General features: G+C 38.8%; 1 long non-coding RNA gene across 2 annotated transcripts in view; it reads right to left on the bottom strand.

The window, feature by feature from the left end:
- The window catches only part of LOC138753863 (uncharacterized), an 89,727-nt gene that overhangs the window by 3,600 nt on the left and 63,380 nt on the right, over positions 1-22,747 (bottom strand). For both annotated transcript variants that reach the window (XR_011351469.1, XR_011351464.1), the window contains one exon: positions 1,838-1,962. This is a non-coding gene — a long non-coding RNA (uncharacterized lncRNA). The remainder of the gene's footprint in view (positions 1-1,837; positions 1,963-22,747) is intronic.

Genomic DNA, 22,747 nt, shown 5'->3' with positions numbered 1-22,747 from the left:
GGTGTAGGCGAGTACAATTACGGCATTTTAGAGAAATTTGGACAAGTACACAGATAGGAAATACAATGTTGGAAATTGTACTGTCATACATTTTGGTAGAAAAAAATTGAAAAAATCCTGATGCAAGTGGATCTGGAAGCCCTCATGTAAAATACACTGAAGGTAAATTTGCAGGTTGAGTCAGTGGTGAAGAATCCAAATGCAATGCTGGCATAAAACATGAAAGTCTGTAAACACTGTGATTGAAGTAAAAATATAATGCTAGAGAAACTGAGCAGGTCAATCAGTGTAATTTATGAGGCAAAGATAAAGATATGTAACAAATGTTTCGGCTTGAGGCCTTCATCAAGGTATGAACAAAATGTAGGCAGGTTTCCGAACAAAATAGGGGGGACAGAGGGAGGATACAGTGCCACAGGCAGGAGGTAATAGGAGGATAAGGAAGGGAAGCCACACCAGCAGACAAAGGGAGGAGGATGGCTCTGTGAATTGAGAGGGAAGAGAGTGGAAAGCTGGAGGAAAGTAAAGCAGGATGGGGAAAAGAGAGAGTAGGTTAGCAGAAACCAGCAAAGTTGATGTTAAGCCATCCAGTTGGATAGTGACTGGGCGGAAAATTAGGTGTTGCTCCTCCAGTACATGAGGTCATGGACAAACATGTCAGTTTTGGAATGAGGCGCTGGGTGCAGAATTAAAATGGTTGGCCACTGGGCAAATGAAATGCTGGCATTCATTTCAAGAGGAATAGCATATAAGAGCAGGAATGTGATGTTGAAGCTTCATAATGCACTGGTGAGATCTCACTTGGACTATTGTGAGCATTTTGGGCTCCTGCCTGGTTAAGTGTGGCAGCCAGGTATTTGTACGTTCTCTCCATGACCTAAATGGATTTTCTCCGCGTGCTTCAGTTTCCTCCCGCTCTTCAAAACACGGGATTGGTAGGTTAATTGGACTGCAGGGGTTTCATGGACCAGAAGGACCTGCTACTCGCTATATCATTAAAAAAAAATTTAAATACTGAGATGAACAAGATGCTAGCTCCCCTCTAATTATTTTTCCAATCACCTAAAATTTAAATCTACCATGAATGGTCTTTTTGATTTAGGACCATAGAACATTACAGCACAGAATCAGGCCCTTTATGCCCATTTAGTAAGTGCCAAAACTTTTTTTTTTTTGCCTAGTCCCTTTGACCTGCACCCAGTGCATAGCCCTCCATTCCTCTCCCATCCATGTACCTGTCCAAATTCCTCTTAAATGTCAAAATTGAGACTGCATTCACCACTTCAGCTAGCAGCTTATTACACACTCCCATCACTCTCTCTGTGAAGAAGTTCCCCTTCATGTCCCCTAAACTTTTCCCTTTCACCCTTAACCCATGTCCTCTGGTTTGTATCTCACCTACCCTCAGTGGAAAAAGCATACCTACATTTACTCTGTCTATCTCCCTCATAAATTTAAATACCTCTATTAGATCTCACCTCATTCTTCTACACTCCAGAGAATAAAGTCCGAACACGTTTAACCTTTCCCTGTAACTCAGTTCCTGAAGTCTGGCTAACATCCTAGTAAATCTTCTCTGCACTCTTTCAATCTTATTGAAACCTGGGGGCGGAGCATGATGGCGTGAGGAAAGGAGGTGGAATGAAGTCTTTTCCAGGGGAAAAAAATTAAATGCCAAAAATAATAATGTTTTTTTAAAAAAAATATTTGTTTATTAAAAACTCCTGGAACTTAGCTGTATCATGCTGGGTATGGCTGGTAGAGGAAAGAAGACACATAAAACCAAATTAACTATGAGAAAATTAAAAATGAAGAAAATGGAGAACATGCAGCCTACCTTAACATTGGAGCCTGGGGCTCAGGTTCCGAGGCCTTCACGGAAGACGCGGGCGATGATGGCTTACCTGAAACGGGTAACAATGGGGAACCGGAGAAGATGGTGCTGGAGCTGTCTAGATCTCCCTGGAGGAGCACAAAAATGTGGAGAGCGTGCATGAAGATTTATTCCCATGCATGTGTGAAACAGACAACAAACTTCTGAATGGAGACTCGACAAAGCCACTTCTAGCTCTGTCAGAAATGAGGAACTACGACTTGCAACAGTGATGTCAGAAACACCTGGTTTTTTTGATAGGTAGACAAAGAAGAATCAGATGAAGAGTAGGAAGAAGATCAAGATTCAACTATACAGGATCTTTCCTCATTAATGATGGGTCAATTGTAAGGATGTTAGACATGATGAAATATGCTGCAGAGGTTAGTAAAGGTAAAGAAAAAATTCAGAGAATGGAACTGGACATGCAGATTGTTAAAAATGATGTGGATATTTGTTTTCATAGAATTGAAAAGGTTGAAAGTTCTAAAACTGTTTGGGAAAAATAGAGGAATGAATTGTTGGAAAAAATTGACACATTGGAAAATCGTAGTAGATGTAACAATGTTAAGATGGTTGGTCTTAAAGAAGATTCTGAAACAAGTAAAAAATCATGTGGAATTTTTCCAAAAATGGATTCCTAAGGAATTCTGGGAGAAGAAAATTTTCCCAATAGAATAGAATTGAATTGGAAAGAGCTCATAGATCTATATACCATGCTATATTAATTAAATGCTTAAATTATCAAGACAAAAAAAAAGTTAAGAATAGTGGTCCATAAAGCAAGACAAAATATGGGACCTATGATTAATTGATGGAAAAAAATATTTTATGCAGATTTGAGTAAGGCAGTAGTGGATAGAGGAAAAGTTTAATCCAGTCAAGATGATTCTTTGGAAGAAAGGTTACAAGTTTACGTTGAGACATTTAGTTACATTAAAGGTATTTTTGGACAATAATCAATCCAGGTTTTTCGTGGCAGCAGGAGAAGCAAGGGCTTTTGCAGAATCTCTTCATTCAACTAAAGAAGATCATCAAGTGGGAGTGGAAGGTTCAAGCCCTCAACGAGGGAGGTGGTGCAGATACAGCTTACACCCAAGCGAGCCATACCAGCTCTCCTGTCAACAGGAGTTGCAGATGGCCTGGAGAAACAGAGTCAAACAGTCATAAAGATGAAGAAAATGTAATAATTACACTTATTGAAAATAATCTCTTAGCTAACTATTTCTGTTAACCAGTTAGTCGGTTAAACAAATAGTTAATCATACTTGTATTATATTAAAACAAGCTAATAAAGTTTAATTAGCCATGAGAAATAGTCAGTGCCAAAATTATCTTGAAACTATTTTGAGTTTACATTTGCACAAGTATTCAGTACGCACGTACTTTTGTCACAGGAAAAAAAATGCACAACATAGATTTTTGCGCGCACTAACTACTAAAAGTTAGAGGGAAGATTGCTTGTCTATATTAAATTCCATCTGCCATTGTTCAGCCCATTTTCCCAACTGGTCCAGATTCCTCTGTGTTGGACACCATCAGTTGCCCCAATAATTACAAGGACAAAGACTGAGGGGAAAGATAGGCTTTATTGTACAGAAGATTCGAGCTGGCCTGGATCCAAACTAGGGAAATGCAGGGAAGGGAGAGGTGGCCCGACCTTTATTGCCAGGATCCCAGGGGAGGAGTCCAGGTGAACAGTGTCATCAGAAGGCAGGCCAGCCCGAGCCAATTAGCAAGCACAATCCATACCATTACACTCTGCAAGTTTTGAAAACCTTCTTCACTGTTCACAATACCTCCAACTGCATCCTAAATCACTTGATAAATAATTGACACCAGGGGAATTTTTTCAGTCGAGGTCAACACTATGCCAGAAATTTACCTTGATGCATCTGCCTTCGTCAACCTGTGTGCTGATGTCTTATTTTGATGATACCACCCATTGTTCAACATTTGTTTTGAAATGCTGGGAGATGTCAGGGTCACCGTCACCACTCACCTAGATGCTGGTGGTCTGAGTCAATGAGATAGAAAGCATGCAAACAGACCCTTTGGCCCAATTTTCCCCTGCTGAACAAAATGTCAGACTCACATTCATCCCATGGACCTGGATTTGGCCCATATCCCTCTCTAAACCCATCCTGTCGATATACCTATCCATTATTTTCAAAATGTGTAAGGTTTAGGAAGCAATCAGACAAAACTCTTGAGGATTATAAATGAAAAAGCATGAAAAAGGACCAGGAGAGCAAAAAGGAGAATTCCAAAGGAATTTATACATATAAAGAATAAGAGTTCAGATTTATTATCATCTGTCTGTACCTATGCAATCAGAGAGAACGGTGTTTTCCTGTACGATGGTGCACACACAATGCACAGCACAAATAATCATATATATACAGAAATATGTAATGTAAAATACATACATATAAATAGTTTGGATTAATTTACTCAGTTACAGGTTCATCAATCTCTCAGCTGCAGGACAAGTTATTTTCCAGCATGGTAGTCCTGAATTTGATACTTATGAATCTTCTGACGGCCGTGGGTCAAAGATAACTGAGAGTGGATTGAAAGGGTCCTTAATAATTTTTTCAGCTCTTTTTGGGCAATGCTTCTGGTGAATGTGATCTTCAAAGTCTTCTTGATGATCCTCTGTATTAGGTTCCAGTCCAATGCTTTGCAGCTCTTAAATACAATAGTATTGCAGTAGGATCTATCTCATTCATCTCCTCCATCCGCCTGTTCCATGCACCCACCACTCTCTGTATTTTTAAAATAAATTACCTCTTAGGTTCTTGTTAAATCTCTCCTCCCTCACCTTAAACCTTTGTCCTCTGGTCACTTATGTCCTTGCACTCGACAAGACTTCCTGCTTTACCTGATCTATTCCTGTTGTGATTTTGTCCGAACAGGAGCAATGAAACTCTCACCAAACAGCATTTTAATTTAATTTAGAGATACAGCCTCACCACCCAAATACACCCACATGGCCAATTAACGTACTAACCTTGTACACTCTGAAATATGGAAGGAAGCCGGAGCACCCGGAGAAGAACAAAAAAACACCTTGCAGACAGTATCAGATATGAGTCTGGATTGCTGGCACTGTAAGAGCATTGCATTAACTACTATGCTAAGTGTGCTACCCTTCTTTGACAACCAGAATATGCAATGTATTTTGGATCGTGCACAAGACCTAAGGCCATCAGGGATACCCAATGTTATATCAATATATTAATGACCAAAACTGACATACCATTGTGTTGTTCTCTATTATAACTGAACTCCTCAATCCCTCGGTCATTATATCCTTGAGTTACTGAACTCTCTGCTAAGGGAAAATAAGCCCTTCTTATTTAGGCCATTTATAATTTTATGAATTTCAATTTAATCTTGTATCAGCCTCGTCTGCTCATGGCAAAGAACCTCAGCTTAATAGCCTCAGAAACCTCTTTTGATAAGGGTGTGGCCAGGACTGTAGTGGTTCACTTACAAATCAGCCGATGCACTTTGCAGTGCTCTGAAATCCTTCCCGCATTGCAGGAATCAGATTTGAACTTGAGAATCCAATGTACTGCAGGTGTTGTACATTATGTTCATATTTATTGTCACTCGCACTGAGGTACAGTGAGAAAGTTTGTTGTATGAGAGTCCAGTTAGCCAGCCTTACATAGTATAGCAGTACTGACACAGAGCAGAGTGGCAAGGAGCTATAATTTGAAAGAGAGGAAAGGCAACATTATCTTACTGTTGTGACATTTGTTTAGTAGTCTGCTAATGGTGGGAAAGGTGAACTGTCCCTGAATCTGCTGGTGCATGATCTTGCTCTCATGAGTCTTCTTTTTTTTTAAAATTTTTTTATTTTTCACACCATAAATCACATTAGCCATGATATACACTTTTTCTTTTTCACACATATACAGTGACTTTTTCTCCCCACCCCCCTCCCACCTCCCAAGCCACCCCCCACCCCCCCTCTCATCCATTTTAGGTATACAATCTAGGTTGCATTAAACCAGTCAGACAATGTTGTCATTCAACAAAAATACACCAGAAATTCTACTGAGTCCATTCTTTTCTTTCCTTCTCCTTCCATCAACTTAGGTAATGTTTGTCCCCGGTAGGTTTTCGCTATTGTATTTAATGTAAGGCTCCCATACTTGTTTGAATATTTCAATATTATTTCTTAAACTATATGTTATTTTTTCTAATGGAATACATTTATTCATTTCTATAGACCATTGTTGTATTATCAAATTACCTTCCAATTTCCAGGTTGACATAATACATTTTTTTGCTACAGCTAGGGCTATCTTAACAAATCTTTTTTGTGCATCCTCCAAATCAATTCCAAATTCTTTGTTTTTTATGTTACTTAGGAGAAAGATCTCTGGATTCTTTGGTATATTGTTTTCTGTTATTTTATTTAATATCTGACTGAGATCATCCCAAAATTTTTCTACTCTCTCACATGTCCAGATTGCATGAATTGTTGTTCCCATTTCTTTTTTACATCGAAAACATCTATCAGATACTGTTGAGTCCCATTTATTTAACTTTTGCGGTGTAATGTATAGTCTGTGTAACCAATTATATTGTATCATACGTAGCCTCGTATTTATTGTATTTCTCATCGTTCCAGAACATAATTTCTCCCATGTTTCCTTTTTTATCTTTATATTTAAATCTTGTTCCCATTTTTGTTTAGTTTTACCATTTGTTTCCTCATTCTCCTTTTCTTGCAGTTTAATATACATATTTGTTATAAATCTTTTGACTAGATAAATTAACAGAATGGTATAAACAAGGAGGCTTACAATTGCCAAACTTCAAAAATTATTATAGAGCCGCACAATTAAGATACCTATCAGATTTTTATCAAACAAGGGAAAAACCAGACTGGACGAGATTAGAATTAGATAAAATAGGGGAAAAGTTACCTGAACACATATTATATAAATGGGACGAAAAATTGGTACAACATAGAACTTCTCCAGTATTACATCATCTCCTCAATATTTGGAAGAAGATTCATGTAGAAAGAAATAAAACAAATTATCAATTACCAAAACTAATATTGACGCAAAATAAGCTACTCCCTTTTACAATAGATAACCTTTCCTTTAGAGAATGGGAAAAAAAAGGGTTTAAAAGAATAGAAAATTGTTTTTCAGGAAGTAGATTCTTATCCTTTGAACAAATGTACAATATAACTGGAGATACAGCGCTGGCATATTACCAACTGAGATCCTACTTGAAAGATAAATTAGGAAGCAATTTGAGTTTACCAGAGGGAAGTAACCTTGAATATGTGATTACAGATACAATGAGTCTTCTTCTTGATGGGAGGAGGGTGAAAAGAGTATGAGCAGGGTAGGATGAGTCTTTTGATATATTGGCAGCTTTTCTAAGGCTGCATGAAGGGTAGATGGAATCGATGTAGGGGAGGGGGGAATTGTGTGATGGCTCAAGTTCACAACTCTCTGCAATTTCTTGCAATCTTCAGTAAAGAAGCTCCTGTATGACTTGGGTATGCATCCTGACATGGCACTTTCAGTGAATGCATTCAATATGAATGTATCCTTCCCATGCTAACTCTCAGTAGTTTTACATAGAATGGAGAACACAGAACATTACAGCATAGAACAAGCCCTTCAGCCCACAATGTTGTGATGACCTATGGAAACCTCCTCCACTACAATCTAACTTTTCCTGACTTCATGCCATAAACTTTTATTTTTCATGTGTCTATTGAATGCCCCTATTGTACAGCCTCCACCACCACACTTGGCAATGCATTCTTATAATTGAGTTTAAAAAAAACTTACTTCTGACATCTTTCATCAATGATCCTCCATTTATCTTAAATCAGTGTCCTTTGGTATTTGGTATTGTCTCCCCAGGAAAAAGATGCTGGCTGTGCATCCTGACTCAGCCCCTCATAATCTCATGCACCTCTATAAGTTGCCTCTCATCCTTCATCACACAAAATAAAAAAGTCTGAGCTCTGTCAACCTTACTTCATATGACATGTTCTGCAACCCATGTAACATCCTGGTAAATTTCCTCAATACCTTCTCCAAAGCATTATATCCTTCCTGCAATTAGGTAACCAGAACTGATCATAACACTCACTAGTGTGGTTACCACTCAGGAAGATTGTTGTTGGATTTTAGAGAGGGATTTGTTGCTCATTCTACACCCACAACTGATTCCTTTTTAATCAGCCACTTCAGTGTCTTGCTGACAAAACTTGCCCACTTGTGTGCTTAGAATTAGAAGGGGGTTAAGTTAGGTTAGTTAAGTTAATAATGGTAAGTTAAAGTTTGATCCTGTTTTCTAAAAGCAACTTTTGTTTAAGTAACCATTTGTGTTAGTGATTATCTATTGATGCTGGGTTTTGGGGTCCCCTGGGCTCGTAACACTACCTAAACACTGTATTTCGTTGGTTCTAATATGCCTTCATGCTTTAGTATATTTAATTCAGCCTCAACTTTCCCTTTCGTAGCAAATGGGATTGTTCTGGCTTTGAAGAATTTTGGTTCTGCATTATCTTTTAATTGCAGTTTAGCTTGAACACCTTTGATTTTCCCCAATTCTTGTTGGAAAACCACTGCGTGGTTGTTGAGGCTTTTGTCGAGTTCTAGGTGGGAGGTGTCCATGTGGTTTACATTTAGTATTGAACAGATTTCCAGGATGTCTAGGGGAATGTGTTATAGCAGTTTCTTCTGAAAAGTGCAGTACCTGGGTGTCTATGATGTAGAAAGAGAGTGTTTTGGTTGCTGTTGTTCATATTGTACTTGGACTGTACATTTTCCAAACACTTTGATTCCTTCTTCTGTAACAGATCTTAGAGTTATTTCAGTTGTTTTTACTGGGAGGCCTGGTAGCAAGGGTTCCTTTACATGTAATGGCATTAGGGACACCTCTGCCCTGTGTCTAGCTCCATCTTCAGGGGGTGTCCATTTATTTTTAGCTTTATAAAGATTGCTATGTTTCCTCCTTTTATTCCTTGGATGTGTAATATCTCAGGAGCTGAAATTTCAGGAGATTGAAGTTCAGCTGCTGGGCTGTCATCATCATCATTGCTAGGTTGCCTCTTTCTCTCTCGCTGCAATTGTTTTGACTTTAGCTGCCTGCTTATCTACAGGCCACCTGCGCTTTAGAAGTGGACATTTAGTTTTGATATGTCCTTCTGTTTTGCAATAGTTGCATTTAGAATTTTTGAAGAAACAGTTTTCTGGTTGGTGGTTGTATTTCTGTTAGGTAAAAACATCATGAGCTGGGAATGTAGAGGGAGTCACCCAGTGCTGGGCCGTAACAAGATGCAGTTGTGACCTTGTACTCTCAAGATAAGAGTGGGGATGACAAATTGACGTGCAGGAGGCTAGCAGAGAGGGACAGCAACAGTTTATTCATTGGACAATGTCATGGTATGATAATTTACTAAGTACGTATCCTAAGGTATATAAAAAACACCACTTGCTGATAACGGCAGAATGCGCCTTCTCCAACTAACACTGTTAGTTGCAAGTGTTACAATCCGGCAATAAAGAACAAAGAACCTTGATTTCGACTCAGTCTGGTGTTTGACTCACTCATTCATGAACAAAGCAGACCTAACAATTTCCCACAAAGGAAGCATTATTGACGGGAAGAACTCCTGACCAGTAGGTCTGGTTGATCCATATGTTAACTAGAGGGTGTTAGATCTGTTGTTTGGGAACGCATTGGGGCAAGTGACGGAGGTAAGCGTTGGAGAAAACTTCGGATTCAGTGATCATGGGTCCATTAGCTTTAGCTTAATGATGGAAAGGGATAAATCTGGTCTGGGATTGAAGGTCTTCGAGTGGGGGAAGGCCAGATTTGAAGAAATGAGAAGGGATTTGCAGAGAGTTGCGTGGGCTGATCTTTTTGCCGGAAAGGATGTAGAGAAAATTTGGGGGGCATTTATGGGTGAGATTTTGAGAATACAGGATCTTTATGTTCCAGTCAGGCCAAAGGGGAAGACTAAAGGTTCGAGGGAGCTGTGGTTTTCTGGTGAAATTAAGGTTCGGGACAAAAGGGAGGCCTATACCAAATATTAAAAAAAAACAAGGGATTGTGGAGATGTATGGTCGTTACTTAGATTGCAGGAGAACCTTAAGAGGGAAATTAGAAAGGCAAAAAGAAGGTATGAGGTGTCCATAGCTAATAAGGCGAAGGTGAATCCTAAGGGTTTTTACAGATATGTGAACAGTAAAAGGAGGGTAAGGATAGAATAGGTCCACTGGATGATGGGACCGGTGAACTATGTCAGGAACCGCATGAGATGGGAGAAATATTGAACAATTTTTTCTCGTCCGTATTCACGAGATAAGAGAGGCAAAGGGCTTAGTTATGGAAAGAATAGGGATTAGTAAAGCGAGAGTTTTGGAGCTTCTAGCGTCAATTAAGGTGGATAAGTCTCCTGCTTCTGATGGGATTTTTTCCAGGACGCTAAGGGAGGTCAGGGAACAAATTGCAGGGGCACTGACAGTGATTTTTCAAAGATCACTGGAGGAGGAGGTGGTAGCACAGCATTGGAGGGTTGCAAATGTAGTTCCGTTGTTCAAAAAAGGCAGTAGGTGGAGGCCAAGTAATTATCGGCCAGTAAGTTTGACTTTGGTGGTGGGGAAGGTTATGGAGGGTATTCTTTGAGATAGTATATATGCATTTCTGGATAGGCAGGGATTGATTAGGGGCACCCACCATGGGTTTGTAAAAGGAAAGTCATGTTTGACGAAACTTGTTGAGCTTTTTGAGGAAGTGACTAAAAAGGTGGATGAAGGTAGAGCGGTAGATGTGATCTATTTGGATTTTAGTAAGGCTTTTGATAAGGATCCGCATGGAAGGTTAATTAGGAAGGTTCAGTCACTAGGAATTAGTAGAGAGATTGTGACATGGGTTCAGAGGTGGCTGGGAGATAGACAGCAGAGAGTCTTGGTGGACAACTGTATGGATCTGTATTGGGCCCATTGTTGTTCGTTATATACATTAATGATCTAGATGATGGGGTGGTGAATTGGATTAGTAAATATGCAGACGATACTAAGATAGGTGGAATAGTGGATAATGAAGAAGGTTTTCAAGGATTGCAGAGGGATTTGGGCTGCTTAGAAAAGTGGGCTGAAAAATGGCAGATGGAATTTAATGCTGATAAGTGTGAGGTGCTTCATTTTGGTAAGAAGAATCAGAATAGGACATATGTGGTAAATGGGAGAGCATTGAGGAATACAGAAGAGCAGAAAGATTTAGGAGTGACGGTACATCGTTCCCTGAAGGTAGAAACTCACGTGAATAGGGTGGTGAAGAAGGTTTTTAGTATGCTGGCCTTTATCAATCATTGCATGGAATATAGGAGTTGGGAGGTGATGTTGAGATTGTATAAGACGTTGGTGCGGCCTAATTTGGAGTTCTGTGTGCAGTTCTGGTCGCCTAATTATAGGAAGGATATAAACAGAGTGGAGAGAGTGCAGAGAAGGTTTACCAGAATGTTGCCTGGGTTTAAGCATCTGGAGTATGGGGAGAGATTGGACAGATTGGGTCTTTATTCTTTGGAGCGTAGAAGGTTGAGAGGGGATTTGATAGAAGTATTTAAGATTATGAAAGGGATAGACAGAATGGATGTGGATAGACTATTTCCGTTAAGAGGAGGAAAGTTTAAAACAAGAGGACATGAGTTAAGAATTAAGGGGCAGAGGTTTAGAGGTAACATGAGGGGGAACTTCTTTACTCAGAGAGTGGTAGCTGTGTGGAATGATCTTCCGGGAGAAATAGTGGCGGCGGAGTCAATTGTATTATTTAAGAAAAGGTTGGGCAGGTATACGGATGAGAAGAAGATGGAGGGTTATGGGCATTGTGCAGGGAGGTGGGATTAGAAAGGGGTGTTTGGTTCGGTGCGGACTAGAAGGGCCTAATGGCCTGTTTCCGTGCTGTAATTGTTATGTTATGTTATATGTTATAACTTTTCCCATACTTCATTTTTTTTTCTTTATGTTTAGATCCTTTTCCCACTTCTGCTTAGGTTTATAGTTTATTTCATTTTCCTTATCTTGCAGCTTAATGTCCATGTTGGTTATAAATCTTTTAATTATCATTGCATCTGTAATTACATATTCAAAGCTGTTTCCTTCAGGTAATCTCAAGCTCATTCCCAATTTATCTTTTAAATAAGCTTTCAATTGATGATATGCAAATATTGTACCATGAGTTATTCCGTATTTGTACTTCAACTGTTCAAATGTTAATAAATTATTTTCCAAAAAAAAAGTTTTCTATTCTTTTGATTCCTTTTCTCTCCCATTCTCTAAAGGAAAGGTTGTCTATTGTAAAAGGGATTAACGGATTTTGCGTCAATAATAATTTTAGTATTTGATAATTTGTTTTTTTCGTTTCTAAGTGGATCTTCTTCCATGTATTAAGTAAATGATGCAGTACTGGTGAGTTTTTATATTGCACCAGCTTTTCATCCCACTTATAAAGTATATGTTCTGGTACCTTCTCCCAGAAGGTTATAAAATTCTATTGGAAATCCATCCTCTCCTGGTATTTTATTGTTCGGCAGCTTTTTTAATATATCCTGTACTTCCTCTATTTCAAATGGTTTTATTAGTTTGTTTCATTCCTCTTCTTGCAATTTCGGCAGTTCCATTTTAGTTAAAAATTCCTCTATTTTATCATCTTTCCCTTCATTCTCAGTTTGATGCAATTGTTCATAAAATTCCTTAAAATATTCATTAATCTCTGTTGGGTTATATGCAATTTGTTTGTCTTTTTTCCTTGATGCCAATATCATTATTTTAGCTTGTTCTGTTTTAAGTTTCCAGGCTAATATTTTATGTGTTTTTTTCTCTCAGTTCATAATACTCTTCTTTATTTTCATTATGTTCTTCTCCACCGTATGTTTGTAATGTTTCGTATTTAATTTTTTTGTCCATATTTAATTTTTTGTCTGCCAATTCTCTCTTTTTTGTTATACATATATATCATCCCTTTTTACTAATTCCTTTTCTGTACTTACTATCTCCCTTTCCAACTGCTCGATTTCCAGATAACTTATTATCTGCCCTCTAATGAAGGCTTTCATTGTGTCCCATAATATAAGTTTATCTTTCACTGATCCTGTGTTTATTTCAAAATATGTTTTAATTTGGCATTGAATAAACTCCCTAAATTCCTGTCTTTTAAGTAGAATGGAGTTCTTGGTGGGATGTCCTCCAGTTCTATTGCTAATAATAGGGGTGAATAATTTGATAGTAGTCTAGCTTTATACTCAGTTTTCCTAACTCTCCCTTGAATATAGGGTGACAACAAAAACATATCAATCCTTGAGTAAGTTTTGTGTCTACTTAAATAATATGAAAATTCCTTCTCTCTTGGGTGTTGCCTCCTCCATATATCCATAAGTTTCATTTCCTGCATTGATTTAACCATAAATTTGGCTACTTTATTCTTTTTACTTGTCTTTTGTCCAGTTTTATCCAACATTGGGTCCACATTAAGGTTAAAATCCCCTCCAATCAATATATTTCCTTGTGTGTCTGCAATCTTCAAAAAAAATCCTGCATAAAGTTTTGATCCTCCTCGTTAGGCGCATATATATTGAGTAAATTCCAAAATTCGGAGTATATCTGAGACTTTATCATTGCATACCTCCCTTCTGGATCTGTTATTTTCTCCTCTATTTTGATTGGTACATTTTTGTGAACTAGTATGGCTACTCCTCTAGCTTTTGAGTTATAGGATGCTGCCGTTACGTGTCCGACCCAATCTCTCTTTAGTTTGTTATGTTCCGCTTCAGTTAGATGCGTTTCCTGCACAAACGCTATATCTAATTTTTCCTTCTTCAATAAATTTAGTAGCCTCTTCCTTTTAATTTGGTTATGTATTCCATTAATGTTTATTGTCATATAGTTCAACATGGCCATCTTATATCTTGCATACACCTCTTTTCCACCTCCATCCCCCTTTTCATCTCTTAGTTTACTCTTATTACACTTGATGTAGAACAACACATTTAAGACATAAAGTACCCCCACAGTTCCCACATCCACTAATTCCTTAACCCCAAAAGTTCCCCCGCTCTCTGAGTTGCCCCATATCCTTTGCTGGGCAACTACAACTCCCCTTTTCATTTGGATTGTGATCTTGTTCGCAGCGTCAACTGATTTTGCAGTGATGGTTATTCCCCCTCTACGCAGCCCTCTCCAGAAAACATTTTTTTAAAAACACATATAACAAAGCTCTCTCTCTTCTTTTTTTTCCCCCCTTATTCTTTTTCTTACCTCCGGATCCGAGAACTGTCTGTTTTGCTCCCAGAGTATAAATATTTTAAGCACGGCTGGATGTCTTAACATGAATTTGTAACCTTTTTTTCCATAAAATCGATTTCACTGCATTAAACTCCTTCCTCCTCTTTAAGAGTTCAAAATTTATATATGGGTAAATAAATATATTTTGACCTTTGTATTTCAATTGTTTATTATCTTCTCTAACTTTATTCCTTGGCCATTCCAGTGTATTTTCTCTTGTCATGTATCTCAAAAATTTTACTAAGATGGATCTTGGTTTTTGATTTGCCTGTGGTTTCAGAGCTAATGCTCTGTGTGCCCTTTCTATTTCCATTTCTTCCTGCATTTCTGTCATTCTCAGGACCTTCAGGATCCATCCTTTTATAAATTCCTTCAGGCCCACTATTTTTATGTTGTTTTGCCTACTGTAATTTTCCAACATATCAATTTTCTGAGATAACAACTCTTGTGTTTCTTTAATTTTGTCACTTTCTTCCAATTTTTCTCTTATGTCATTTACAGCCGTTTCCTGCTCTTCCACATTCTCTACTCTTTTCCCTATTTCTGTCATTACCAGTTCTAACCTTTGCATTTTATCTTCTGTTCTTTTCATTTTCCTTTTAATTGCATTAAATTCTAACGATAATCATTCTTTTAGTGATCTCATTTGTTCAAAAAAACTTTATCTATATTCAGTTTTACCTTTTATTTCTCTTTGTCCATCAGTTTTACCTTCTATTTGTGAAGATCTTGGTCTTCTTCTTCCTCTTCTTCTGTGTCTCTTCTATTTTCCCTGATGAGCTGCTTGTATCCCTTTGTCGGGCTTCTTGTTGCTGGGCTTCTTGTTGCTGGTCCTCCCCTCCTGGGCTGCTCATTTGTTGTGTTTCCTGACGTTGGTCTTCTTGTCGATCATCCCTCCGTCTATCTCCCACGTCTGTTTCATCCCTCCCTTTTCTGCTGTCTTCCTCATCCTCCAGCTGAGAGCCCTGGTGTCGGGCATCCCTCAGCTGTTCACGCTGTGGCAACCCGCTCCTCTGCTGAGCCCCCTATTGCCAGTGTACTCTTTCTCCTTTGATTATGCACTTTTGTTTGGCTCTGAGAGCCATTTTTGTAGTCCACTGGCTGGTGAGTCACGACTCTACAGGGCAGGCACTGACCTTGAGGGTCGGGCGCTCCTCGCCACCACAGCGCCCTGTTTCTTCTTGAAGGTAAAGCCTTCTTCTTTCTTCTCTGGTGACTTTTCTACTTTTTTTCCAGTTGTTCTTACTTTCTTCTTCTTGGAAGCTATCTACTTTCTCTTCTCTGTATCTTTATCTTCTATTTCTTATATTTTATTTTTGTTATGCTTTGCTTTTCCCTAACTTTTTTCCTATTTTCCTGGAGAGGGCTGGTTTTCCCGACTGGCCACTACTCCATCATGTGACTCCTCTTCAGGCGCATTCTTAGCGGAGAATACACCTGAAGAAGCCTTTGTTTTCCCTTTCTGAAGTCAACCATCAATTTCTTAGTTTTGATGACATTGAGTTGGTGTTGCATCATTCAGCCAAGTTTTCATCTCCCTCCTGCACGCAGACTCATCAGCCCTTTTTAAACAACCCACAACCATGGTAACATCAGCCAATTTGTAGATGGTGTTATTGTACTGAACCACACAGTCATAGGTGTTTTGCGTTTAGAATGGGGGCTAAGAACACAGTTCTGTGGTACTCCGGTACTGATGGAGATTGTGAAGGAGATGTTCTTGCCATTCCTTACTGCTTGTGGTCTGGAGGTGATGAAATCCATAATCCAATCACACAGTGGGGTGTTGAGTCTCAGGTCTTGGAGTTTGCTGATCAATTTTGAGGTGATGATGGTGTTGAATGCTAACTGTAGTCAATTAAAAGGATCCTGATGTATACCTCTTTTTTGTCTAAGTGTTCCAGGGCTTTGTATAGAGCCAGTGAAATGGCATCTAACGCAGACCTGTTGCTACGGTAGGTGAATTGCAAAGGATCCATGTCTTTGCTCAGACAGGTGGTGATCTGCTTCAACACCAGCCTTTCAAAACATTTAATCACTACTGATGTACTGTCACTGGTTGATAGTCATTTAGGTACGTAACCACAGTTTTCTTGGGCAGATGTTCGGCACAGGTGTGGTGGGTTGAAGGACCTCTCTGCTTCACTGTTCTATGTCCTAAATCTTATTGACCTGAAGCATTAACTGTTTCCCTCTGCACAGATGTTGACAGATCTGTTGAATGATTGCAACATTTTGTCTTTTCATTTCCTTCCTGATCTTCCAGCCCACTTCTCAGTTATCAACTGCAGCCCACTGACACAATCCCATGCAACACCTACTTCTCATTCCCACTTTCGAGGGCGCCAAAAATTCTTTTCAGATAAAGCAATATTTTCCTGATGCACATCATTTCACAGCTGCCATTTCCTCATCTAATTTCCATGCTGACATGTCTGGCCGTGGTGTCAGGACACACTCCAAATAGAATAAACATCGACTTCTCCAGTTTCCCTTAGTCCCTTTATTCCCCTTCCTGTCTCTCTCTTTTTCCCTACCCCTGTGTATCCTTTCCTCCAGCTCCCCACCCCTTGTCTCTCTGTCTTTGTCTCTCTCTCCTTTCCTCCAGCTCTGCATTCACCCTTTCTATGATCAATGCTCAGCTTTTCTCTCATGCTTTCTTATTGTGTGAAATTATGGCCTCTTTGCTATTGGTGTGTGTTCCACCCCCACCACTTTGCCCATACTTTGAACAATGGCTCAAGTCTGAAAGGTTGGTTATATATTTTTGCCTCCTATGGACAGTGTGGGACCTGCTGAGATTCTCCTGAACTTTTCTGTATTTATTACAATCACAGTACCTGCAGACTTTCTTTCACTCCATTTCACAGCTGCCAATTTTGTTTCGTATGTGTGAGTTTTTAGACAACACATGTATGAAGAAAAATGTTCTTTACTTTAAAGTTGATGTAAACAGCCCATGAAGCATGCCATGAGGCTGCAAGCCTCCATTATAGATCTTTCATACTGCAGTCTCCTGCTCTGTATCAGCCCCTGCTTGCAGCCAAGTATAATCAAACAGGAGCTATAATCCTTAAGGCATTGCTAATTGCATTGTAACCATGATCACTATCATTACATCTCCCTTTCTTTAAACAAAAGTAGCTTACTTTAACTAACATGATTTCCTTGTATAAATCTGCAATTTTAACTTTAGCACCAGAAACTTACATTTTCTTTACTAACATTTTTTAAACTTGTTTTGTGTGTTCACATTTACATACACTGAAACATCAAGAGCAAATAAGATAGCACTTCTTCATTCTATAACAGGAGTCTTTAAATTTGCTCAATGAGTCTCTTAGGAGGATTCACATGTCTTAACCTCCTGATTGATTGTTCTTGTATCTGAGTTGCTGCCTCAGATGATGTCTTCTTAGCTGTGTATTCAGGTCATTCAACAGTATCCATCTTTCCATCACTGTGGCTGGTAACATTTGAAGATCTCGACAATTTCTTTGCAGAACAGCATCTTCATCTGTCTGAATGGTGCATGATCTTGGTTGGACTTCACTAAGGACAGTTCCCTTCTGAGTCCATAAGTTTGTTTTGTGTTTTAGACTTACTTGGTCACTAGTGTAGAGTTCTGGTAGGTTTTATGTTCCTCTGTCAAAGTAATACTTTTGCTTTTCTTTCTGTTGTTCTTTGAATTTCCTCACTTTCTCCCCCTCTTTTGTTTTTAGGAGGTTTGATTGGGTATGTTTGATCTTAGCCTATGTCCCATAAGGAGTTGTGCTGGTGACATACTACACTTGAGCAGCATTATGCGGTATACTAGCATGCTCTGGTAGAAGTCCGTTCCACTGTCTTTTGCCTTATACATCATTCTTTTCCCTGTCTACCTATTTTTCCACTAGACTATTGGACTGTGGAAAATGAGGACTTGACGTGGTGTGTACAAAGTCCCACTCTTTGGCAAAATGTCGGAACTTTGAATTGCAAAATTGGGGCCCGTTGTCCGTGAAGACCTCGCTTGGCATGGATGGATAATATGGCTTTCATACCTGTTAATACAGCATCAGCAGTGGTGGTGTTCAGTCTACACATCTCTGGATACAGGGAGTTATAGTCTGTGACTACATGATAGTTCTTCCCTTGACTTTCGAATAGGTCAGCGCCTACCTTCTGGTAAGGTCTGTGTGGTGCTGGGTGTGGCGTTAGTGGTTCTGCAGGATTGCTTGCTTGATACTTCTGACATATTGTTCATTTGACACTTCATTTGTTATATCATTGTTGATTCTTGGCCAGTACATCACTTCTCATGCTCTTTTCTTACACTTTTTGATTCCAAGATCCATGGATCCTTTTTATCATCTCTTTTCTCAGACTCTTTGGGATAAGGATTTTACTTCCCTTATAGATGATGTCGTCAACCACTGATAGTTCCACCCTGCACCTCCAGTACTCTGCAATGTCAGGTGAGCAGTCCTGCCTCATGTTGGGCCATTCATCCAGATGTTTTTACTCAGTTGTCTAAGTTTTGCATTTTTATTTGTCTGACTTTATGAGCTCTATTTTTGCATCTGTTATGGGCAGTGCACTTATGATCATCTCTATGAAGGTGTTCACGTCTTCATCCATTTTGGGATATGCGGGCTTTCTCGTGTCAACAATTCTAGACAACGCATCTGCTGTGTACATTAGCTTACCCGGAATGTACGCCACATTCAGAGTATAGCGTTCCAGCCTAATCATCATTCTTTGTATTCTAAGTGGACATTAATTTAATGGCTTTTGGAATAATGCAATCAAGGGCTTATGGTCAGTCCTGACACAAACTGATGAAATCTTTCACAGGCGTATGTGATGCTGAGCAGCTCCTTTTCAATTTGAGTGCATCGTGTCTCCGTGTCTGTCATTGAGCGTGATGCATATGCAATGGGTTGCCAGTCATCATATTTTTACAGAAGAACTGCACCGAACCCACTATGTGATATGACTGATGATGTAGTGATGGGTCTTGCTGGGTTGTAAAACCTCAGAACTGGTTCCTCTGTGAGCAGTTTCTTTAGTTCCCTCCATGACTTTTCATGTTCATGATTCCACTCCCATTCAATGTTCTTTTCTGTTCGTCTTCTCAATGGAGCCATCTTTTCTGAGAGGTTGGATATGAATTTACCCATATAGTTGACCATTCCATTAAATCTTTGTGTGTTCTTTTTGCATTGTGGCCTTGGCATGTTCCCAATGGCAAATACCTTTCTGGGATTTGGTCTGATGCCTTTACTGCCAATAATATCTCCCACAAATGTTAATTCTGTCACCCTGAGCTGGCATTTCTCTCTATTCAGCTTCCGATTTGCTTTCCTTATTGCTTCCAGCACTTTCCTTAGTTTCTCATCAAGCTCCATTCTCGTGGTTGTCATCCATTGAGGTATCAACTCCATCCAGGTGCTCATAGACCATATGGATAGTTTTGTGATACACTTCAGGAGCTGAGGCAATTCTGAATGGTCACCTTCGGAATCTGTATCTGTCAAATGGACTATTGATAGTGCATAGTCTTGAACTTGTTTCATCCAATTTCAACTGCCAAAATCCCGATGATGCATCTAACTTGCTGGAAATCTTTGCATTTGCAAACTGTGACATGATCTACTTGTGCGTTGGAAGCTTAAAGTGATCTCTCTTTATTGCTCTGTTTCGATCTCTTGAATCCAGGCAAATTCTAAGCTTTCCATTCTTTTTGTCCACAATGATGAGTGAATTCACCCACTCCATTGGCTCATCTATCTTTTGAATCATTTTCAGGCTTTCCATCCTGTCCAACTCTGCCTTTAGTTGCTTTTAAAGCGCAAATGGAACTTTTCTTCATGGATGTATTATTGGTGGCACATGTTTATCCACTTTCATCATGTGTTCTCCTGGAAGGCAGCCTAGATGCTGAAATAGGTCATTATTGACTGTCTCTCCTTCACTTTCCACAATGAGGACTTTTTTTTAACCAGGTTCAATTTCTCACAGGCTGTTAAACCTAGTACATCCTTTGGTACCACGATGAATGCTAGCATTTGCTCTCTGTCCTTGTGTTTCACTTTGACCGTGCATTTTCCTTGCACTGGTATACTGGTACTTGAATATCTTGTCACCTTCAATTTGTTCCATACATCTTTGGTCTGGGTTTAATCTTCTTAAAATCAGTTTCTGATATACATTAATTTGTGCTCCAGTTTCTAATTTAACTGAAATGTATATGTCATTTACTTTTAATCTCAACATCCAGTTTCTGTTTTCTTTCTTATTTTCAGTCACAACATCTACATAGAATTTCTCTATCTCCCTTTCATCTACTGCATGAATCTTGCTTTGTTGCACTTGGTTCCTTCTGCAACGGACATAATGGTTGATTATTTTGCACAGATTACATGTTATTCCATATGCTGGACATTTTTTTTGTTGGGTATTGTGTACCACATCAACAACATGGCTTTCAATTTCCCCTTGCATTTTTGTTCGCTGGCCATGCTTCTCTTTCCACTTTGTCGTGCTTTTTGCCCTTTCTTGCTCACTGCAACCACATTGCAGCTAGTTTCACTGAACATCTCTTTTGCCTGCAATTTTACAGTTTCTGTAGCTCTACAGAGTGCTATGGCTTTTTCGAGGTCTAGATTTTGCTTTCTTAGCAGTCTTTCCCATAGACTATTATCTGGAATACCACACACAAGTCTGTCTTTTATCAGTGAGTCAGTCAGTAAATTAATTCACCAAATTCACATGTTTTGCTTCTGTTTCTCAATTCAGTCACATACTGGTCATTACTTCTGTTTACTGTACACGTGAAAAATCTGTGCCTCTCAAATATCATGTTATGTTTAAGTATACAGTATGCCTCAAACTGTTCCATTATTTTTTCCATTTTCATTTTGTATCCTTCAGCAGCAAATGTGAAGTTATCATACACCTTCAGGGCTTCATCACCCATGGCATGTAAGAAAACTGACACTTTCACTATATCACTTTTCTCATCAGCTCCGACTGCCATTAAGTACAATCCAAAATGTTGTTTGAATCTGTTCCAATTTTTAGTCACATTACCCTGTCAGCTGAAATTTCGCTGGTGGATGTATTCCTGCCTTTTTTCACTTTGTTAGCTTCTCTTCACTGATCAGTTCCTGACTTTAGATTTTTCCTTTTAAATTATTTCCTTTTAATCCCACTTGTGACACCATGTTTCATCTTGTGTTCGTATGTGTGAGTTCTTAGACTACATGGCTGAAGGAAAAGGCTCTTTAAAGTTGAGGAATACCATGAGGCTGCAAAGCCTCCATTACTGATATTTCATACTGCAGTCTCCTGCTATGTGTCAGCCCCTGCTGGCAGCCAAGTATAATAAAACAGGAGCTTTAATCCTTAAGGCATTGCTAGTTGCATTACAATTATGATCACTCACATTACAAATGCTAGTTGCAGTGAGGTGACTAACTGCTTTGTGACCTTGGGACTATGGTTAATTTAATTATGCACATTTCTTGCACATCTCCTTTCTTGGGACCCTACAGTTCGATGAAAGTCCATAGAAACCTGAAGAGCTGTGCTCTGCCACTTCTTTTCTGTTTTTATTTTATATTTCCAGCACTTGTATTATTTTATATTCATATCAAATGATTCTTAAATGGTTGTTCTGGCCAGCATAATTTCAGTCTTTAAAGTAATGTGCAGAATGTGAATCATGTAAAAAGATATGATAAGGCACTGCATAAATGAAATCCTTTATTTAAATTACATTTTCCTTGTACTAAAATGCAACAAGAGAATTTTTTTGATGGAAAAATGTAAACTAGAAAGCAATTTAATTTAACATTAAACTTTTCAGTATTAGTTCTGGCACATTTTGAAAAAGATTAAATACTTCATTCGCTATGAATATAAACTAATTTGCTGAGAAGAACTTTGTGTGTTAAATTACTTAATTTCCAACTCTTCAAGAAAATACAATGCATATGTATAATTTCTATGAACCATATCTTATTTAGATGGGAAGTCACAAATATGGGCTCATTGAGGAACAATAGATAGTGTTCTCATGTTTAAAGGCTAAATTAAACAATTAATTATGATATTTTGAAAAACATTTGTAATTGTAGTTCATAAACTTGGAAGAAAGCTGCATATGATGAGGAAACATCAAAATACTATTCAGGTCAGTGGTTCTCAACATTTTTCTTTCCACTCTCATACCACTAAGTATTCCCGAGACCATAGGTGCTCTGTGATTAGTCAGGGATTGCTTAAGGTGGTATGTGGGTTGAGGAAAAAAGTTTGAAAATCACTGTTTTAATCATACCTAATTGACTCGTTATGTGGACTATTTCATAACTCCAAAGGAAATGGGTCAATGACAATTTTTCAGTAACAATTGGGTCTAAAGCAGTGATTCTCAACCTTCCCTTCCCATTCACATACTACCTTAAGCAATCCCTTACTAATCACAGAGCACTGATGGCATAGGGATTACTTCAAGTTGTATGTAAGTGGGAAGAAAAACATTGAGAACCAC

Source organism: Narcine bancroftii, chromosome 1 (assembly GCF_036971445.1).
Source record: "Narcine bancroftii isolate sNarBan1 chromosome 1, sNarBan1.hap1, whole genome shotgun sequence".
NCBI lineage: Eukaryota > Metazoa > Chordata > Chondrichthyes > Torpediniformes > Narcinidae > Narcine > Narcine bancroftii.
This window is presented reverse-complemented; position numbering and strand designations above follow the sequence as displayed.